The following is a 6,810-nucleotide window of genomic DNA, read 5'->3' as shown; positions in this document are numbered from 1 at the left end:
ACAAAAGTTTTTTTTTTAATGACTTTAGGTTTTTAGTCTGAAATGGAAAAGGTTGGGAGGAGCAGGTTTGGGGCTGAAGGGAATCAAGAGGTTTGCCCAAGTTTATTATGAAAAGCCCATTAGGCATCCAGATGCAGATATTATGGACATTGAAATGTTTAAGTCCACAGCACAGAGAAAAGTCAGGGTCAGCATGGCAGAGACTGCTAGATCTCTTCCCGACATCCACTCTCCTCTCCTTCTTCTTCTGTTACAAAACCTTGATATTTAGCTGGGTGTAGTGCTATCTGAAATGAAGACTATATTTTCCAGCCTTCCTGATAGCTAGGCATGACAATATGACTAAGTTTTGGATATTGAGATGTAAGTGGATGTTTGGTGAAGAAACTAGAAAGCCTCCTTAAAGCGAATTGACTCCACTGGGAAGTGAATACTTTTTTTTTTTTTTTAAGATTTTATTTATTTGACAGAGAGATCACAAGTAGGCAGAGAGGCAGGCAGAGAGAGAGGAGGAAGCAGGCTCCCTGCAGAGTAGAGACCCCGACGCGGGGCTCGATCTCAGGACCCTGAGATCATGACCTGAGCCGAAGGCAGCGGCTTAATCCACTGAGTCACCCAGGCGCCCGGGAAGTGAATACTTTTGTCTTCCTGCTTTTCTCCTCTCTGCAGTCTGGAATGTGTATGATATGGCTGGATCTCCAGCAGCCATCTTAAAATAATGAGGTGCCCTTGAGGATGGAAACCAAGTGCCGGGATCATCAAACAGATAAAGGGAAGTTCCCTGGGTCTCTGATGGCAATCAAGTCACCATATAAGTCCTAGTTTGCTTTCCTTCAAACTTACACATCAAATATATTTCCTTATACATTTAATAAATATCCCTGTACATTGAATTTCCTTATGTATTGAAAAAAACACACAAACTTTTATTTTGCTTTATTTATTAATAATTAATAAATTATTGATAATTTATTATTTTAAAATTAAAATTTTATTTTTAAAATTTTTTATTTTTAAAAAATTTAAAACATTTTAATTTTTAAAAATTAAAAATTAATTTATTTTGCTTGCCACTATTATTTGGGTTTTTTTCTGATACATGCAACCTAATGTGAGCTAATCCTAAGGGCCAAAACTGAAGACATCAATTTGAGAGTCACTATCATAAAAATGGTATTTAAAATAGAGGGATTGGTGACATTACCAAGTAAAGATTATAGAGGCAGCGCCTGAAATCAAGCCCTGGAGTCAATCAATATCTCAAAGTCAGACATCAAAGGTGAGACCCCAAAATGAGTAACAGGAAGAGTGAAATAAGTGGAAAGCCTGGAGAGTTGCGTCAACAGAGGCCCAGAGTACGAATTATTTCTGTCAGGAAGGAGACTGAACTATGTCAAACACTACTGAGAAGTGAAGATGAGGCAAGAGAATTGACCTTTAGGTTTAGCAGACTGGAAGCCACTGCTGATCTTCGTTAAGAGTCCTTTCAGTAGAGCGAAAACAGCCCTACTGCAGCAAATTCAAGAGTTCCAGAGCGGAGAAGGTAGAGGAAGCAAACACAGGTATCTCTTTTGAGGTGTTTTACTATCAGCAGGAATGGAGAGAAGGTAATGGGTTTAAGATATGCACTATTAAGGCAGGTTTGCAGACTGCTGGAAGCAATCCACTAAAGGTGAGAATTGATAAGAGAGACAAAGGTGAGTGAGTGCAGAAGTAAAGTCCTTGAGAAGGAAGCTGAGATGGATTCCAGGCCACATCAGGAAGGCTGCCCCTGACAGATGTTGACCTACGTGGGGGAGAGTAATTCCAGGAAAATGGAGGAGGCAAAATCTGATTGTGTGAAGTTTGGGAGTGAATGTGGAGCTAAAAATACACACGTACAATGACATTAGTGGTTGTCTCTGGGTATACAGGATTTGCGAGGACTTTTTTTTTCTTCTGTACTTCTTCATGCATTTCTGTGACTTGCAAATTTTCTAGGAATACTTGCCCCTATTATAATTAGAAAAAACCTTGAAAAAAGTGAAAGAAAAATGAAGTCAGCAAGTGTGTTGATTTCTGTTTGTCTGGGAACTAGGCCCGCCCCTGGGAATAGAAGAAGTATGGCAAAGACAGTTAGTCACAGAAGTGACCCCGCAGGGAGGTCTTAGGCATGATGAAATCCTTCCTTCTTTTTAAATCTCTATTTCCCTCTCTGTTGAGAGCTACTAACCAGAAGCATTCCAGCAAGCAAAACGCAATGGTACAGTCATTGTAGTTGTTCATTATTGTGACCGGCCCAGGCTCAGTAGATGGGTGGAGGATAGGATTGGGACATCATAAGCAGAAGAGCTTTGGAAGTTTAGCTAGATAGACAGCACTAAATATGCCTACTTGCAAGCAGCCAGCCAACTCCAGTTGAAAAACAGAACTGGTAGAGTTGGAGGTGTGCTTCCACAGACAAAGCTAAACCCCAGTAGGGCCCATCATGCTGCTCCACTTATAAGAGGCTTCCCAGTAAGGAAGGAGCTCCATGCTGGTTAGAAGTTTCATGTACATTATGGAGATGCCCTCAGAGGATCGAAGGAAGAAAACTCTCATCATACAGCTTGGAACATGCCTCCCATTACCAGACCATTCATCTGTCATGCATTATGCATTAAGATATTTATAATCCCTAATTATACCAAAACGTAAAAAAAGATATTTATAATTCCACAATTACCTTATGAGAAGCACAATTACATTGTGTTATATTTTGTTTGTTTCAAAAGCACTGAGTTTTTAAATGGAGATATTTAAAGTAAGCCACATTTAAAGTGAACTCTGTTTTAGTACTTCTTTACTTTCTTAATTAATTAATAGACTTACCTTTTTGGAAGAAAGGTAATTAATAGACTTACCTTTTTGGAAGAGTTATAGAACAGTTGAACAGGTAGTACAGAGTACCATATCCTCCCCTCCCCAACCTGCACACACAGTTTTCCCTATTATTAATATTTTGTATTAGTGTGGTATATTTGTTACAATTGTGGAATCAGTAGTGACAAATAATTATTAACGAAAATCCACAATTTACATGGAGGTTCACTCTTTGTGTGAGATTGATCTATGGGTTTTAGCAAATGCATAAAGTCACATATCCACCATGACAGCACCATACAGACTAGCTTCGTAGCTTTTAAAGTCCCCTGTGTTTCACCTGTTCATTTCTCATTCCTCCTTCTTGGCAACCAGTGATCTTTTTAGTGTCTCCGTAGTTTCTCCTTTTCCAGAAGGTCATGAAGGTGGAATCGTACAGTATGTACCCTTTCCAGACTGACTTCTTTCACTTAATAGTATGCGTTTAAGGTTCCTCTATGCCCTTTCCTGGTTGATGTCTCATTTTTTATTATACAAAATATATTTAATTGTCTAGATGTACCACAATTCATCCCTTCATCAAATGAAGGATACCGTGGTTGCTTCCAAGTTTTAGCAATTATGAATAAACCTGTTATAAACATCCATGTGCAGGTTTTTGTGTGAACATAAGTTTTCAACTTATTTGGGTAAAATCAAGGAGTGCAAATTCTGGATCACATGGTAAGAGTATGTTTCATTTTGCAAGAAACCGTCAAATTGTCTTCTAAAGTAGCTGTGCCATTTTGCATTTCATCAGCAATGAATGAGAGTTTCTTTTGCTCCAAAAACCCTTATCAGCATTTGGTGTTGCCAGTGTTCTGGATTTTAGCCATTCTTATAGGCATGTAATAGTATATCTCATTTTAATTTGTAATTTCCTAATGACATATTATGTTTAAGGATCTTTTCATATGACTGCCATCTGTATATCTTCTTTGATGAGGTATCTTTTTGGATCTTTTGCCCACTTTTTAATGGGTTGTTTGTTTCCTTGTTTTGAGTTTTAAGAGGTTTTTATTTGTTTCTTACTGTATCTTGGGTACAAGTCCTCGATCAGATACGTGTTTTGCAAATATTTTCTTTGGTCTATGTCTTGGTTTTTCACTCCATTAACATTTATTTACATACAAAGGGCCTCAAAAATTACAAGTGGTTCCAGCCTTTCTTGACTTCTAATAAAGTAGAGATGAGATAGTTCATCCAGATAAGAATTTCTGGACCTGTTTGGCCATGAGATGTGTGGCGTTTTTAGCCACACAGACCAGTGGTCACTTGGGGACAAGGAAGAAAAAAGAAATAGTAGTATTGCCCTACTATAGGTCAAGCACAAGGCATTCTACATACATTATTCCACAACTACCTTATGAAGTAGATCAGCTCTTTTAGATGGCAAGAAACCTATCAAATCTCTTAAGGATCAAGCAAATTAAGCAAGCTTCAGGATTTTACATCTATTATGTAGAAGAATTGGAACTCAGATAACCACATGATACCACAGGGCCAGATGGAAGGTTGACCTATCTCAAGGCAGGGTCAACAACATAGCAAATCACTACACCCAGAGGTATTGAAGCTATTCTGGGCAGGTGTTGAGATCTAAGGAGCTCTCATCTCAGGGGAGATCTTGTTCCATTAAGATGGATCCAAAAGGTCTGCTTGGTTTGGAGCAAGATCTCAATAAGCAGCCAGTGATATATAGAATGGGATCTAATCCTTGAGTCAGAAGAAATGCATAAATGAAGAGAGAATTAAAGTTTCAAACAAGCAGGTCAGGGCCCAGTTTAAGGCGACAAATAGACCCAGGGTCTAGAGCCCAAATGAAGAAAGCCAGGGTACACAGCAATGTGCTACAATGTCATGGGCATTAAAGAGAGTACACAGTGAAGGGAGTGAGAGTGGCCAGGCCATCATAGGATCCTAGTTCTGGAAAACAAGTCATTCTCGAGCCACTGGTTGGTGGGTGTGAACCTATCTCTTCAGAACCTGTCTTGCTCAGGTTCTGCTCATGGCTAAGGTCAACTTAAATGTCTGAGAGCCTGCCATTGAGAGGAGCAGTAGAAAGCTCCAAGAAATGGCATGCCTGTGTGACTCAGTCAGTCAAGCATCCGACTTTTGATTTCAGCTTGGGTCATAATCTCAGCACCATGAGATCGAGCTCAAGCCTGGAGTCAGGCTATGGGCTGGACATGGAGATTGCCTAAGATTCTGTCTCTCCCTCTCCCCTGGCCTCTCCCCTTCTCTTAAAAACAAACAAACAAACAAACAAACAAAAAAAAAACCTCCAAGATGGCAGACACTCCAAACAGAAGCCCAAGCTGTAGGCCAGCACTTGGGGAAGAAACCTGAGATCCCATTTACCAGAAGTGAGGACCAAGGTCAGGGCTATCTGATGCTTGTTCTCAGTGCTGAGCAGGAGATTCTGAAACTCCTGTGACCTCAGAACTCATCCCAGGATGAGTACAAATCTGAGTCTAAAGTTGGGGCTAGGTGGGAACAACCACAGACAAGGGTGTGGCCAATAGCACACTTGGTCCTGGGTCACCACTGAGAAGAAGACCTGGGCAACAGAGTCTAAAGACCAGTCAACTTCTTAGTTTTTCCTTCCCCTCAAAATTTTCAATTAGCAATAATCGCGCCTCGGATAAACCTCATTGGCTACGATACTGCCACTGCGCAAAGCTCCCCTCAAAATTTTCAAACTGAAAATCCAACTTCATTAGGATTGCTCCTGAAAAGCAATATATAAACTGAATTTTTGTGCATTGACTGATATTTTAAGAGACCTAGAGGGATTTGTTGTTGAAAGGAAATAATACAATGAATTACTTTGTAATATAAATGATTATTCCCTAATTATTATTATTTGTAAATTTGGTTTCAATCCGTTGGACTTTTTTTCTTTTTTAAAAAAGATTTTATTTATTCATTTAACAGAGAGGGAGAGTACAAGCAGGGAGAGCAGCAGGGAGAGTGGAAGGAAGATGCAGGTTCTCTGAGGAACCAGGAGACAGTTATGAGACTTGATCCCAGGACTTTGGGATCACGATCTGAGCTGAAGGCAGCTGCTTAACAAACTGAGCCACCCAGGCATCCCAATCCATTGGATTTTCTTAAATAGCATCCTTTCAATCTGAACTTTTTCTATCAGAGAGTAAGATATAAGAATAACATTTATGTGTTATTAATATATATTAACGTATTATTATATATGCTATATAATATATATAAAATATGTAATGTATATTAATAATATATAAGAATCTGACATTTCCAAAAAAGTAATAGATGCTACTAATTCAGCTTGATTTTAGCACACTTTCAGTTTTAATCCTTATAATATATTCATTAAACTAGAAATATGGTCTAAACCAGTAGTTTCTAAGCTTGACAGTACACAGATTCCTGGGCCCCACCTTTGAGCTTCTGATTCATTGGGGAACACAGGAAGGCACCAGGGACTTCCCGATGGAAACTTAACGCTTAGAATCCCTTGCGCAGCCACAGAGATGGAGAATGGATTGGTTAACCCAGGGATTATTGTATAACTTCTGTTCTAGGCCCACGCTCCCCCAGCACCCATGGGAAAGAGATTTCCAGCTCACACTGAACACAGTGATCCCATACTGGGGGCTACTGGCCTAATGAGGTGGTCTCCAGAGCCAAAGAGTGGGCAGTTGCCCTGCAGTCTGACATGGGAGGCCCAGGTCACAGCAGATCCCTGAGCTCCAGCAATAGGCCTTTGGGTAGAAGGCAGGATGTGTCCCTGTGCCCAGGGGACTGTGAGCTTTGTGCAGAATTCTAGCTGAGGAATTTTATATCTACTCATATCTTATCTAAAAGTTATTAGGTGAAAACTGAATATGCTCCTGTGGTAAGCAGAGTAAAATTCTCCACCCATAATAATATCTGTGTCCTACTCCCTGAAGT

At 39.8% G+C, this 6,810-nt stretch overlaps 1 pseudogene; it reads right to left on the bottom strand.

Moving 5' to 3' along the window:
* Window positions 1-5,451: 5,451 nt before the first annotated feature.
* On the bottom strand, window positions 5,452-5,564 carry LOC123925335 (annotated as a pseudogene).
* Between the last annotated feature and the right edge of the window lie 1,246 nt (window positions 5,565-6,810).

This window comes from Meles meles, chromosome 14, assembly GCF_922984935.1.
Source record: "Meles meles chromosome 14, mMelMel3.1 paternal haplotype, whole genome shotgun sequence".
Classification (NCBI taxonomy): domain Eukaryota; kingdom Metazoa; phylum Chordata; class Mammalia; order Carnivora; family Mustelidae; genus Meles; species Meles meles.
The sequence above is the reverse complement of the archived record's forward strand: the minus strand, read 5'-3'. Positions and strand labels throughout refer to the sequence as shown.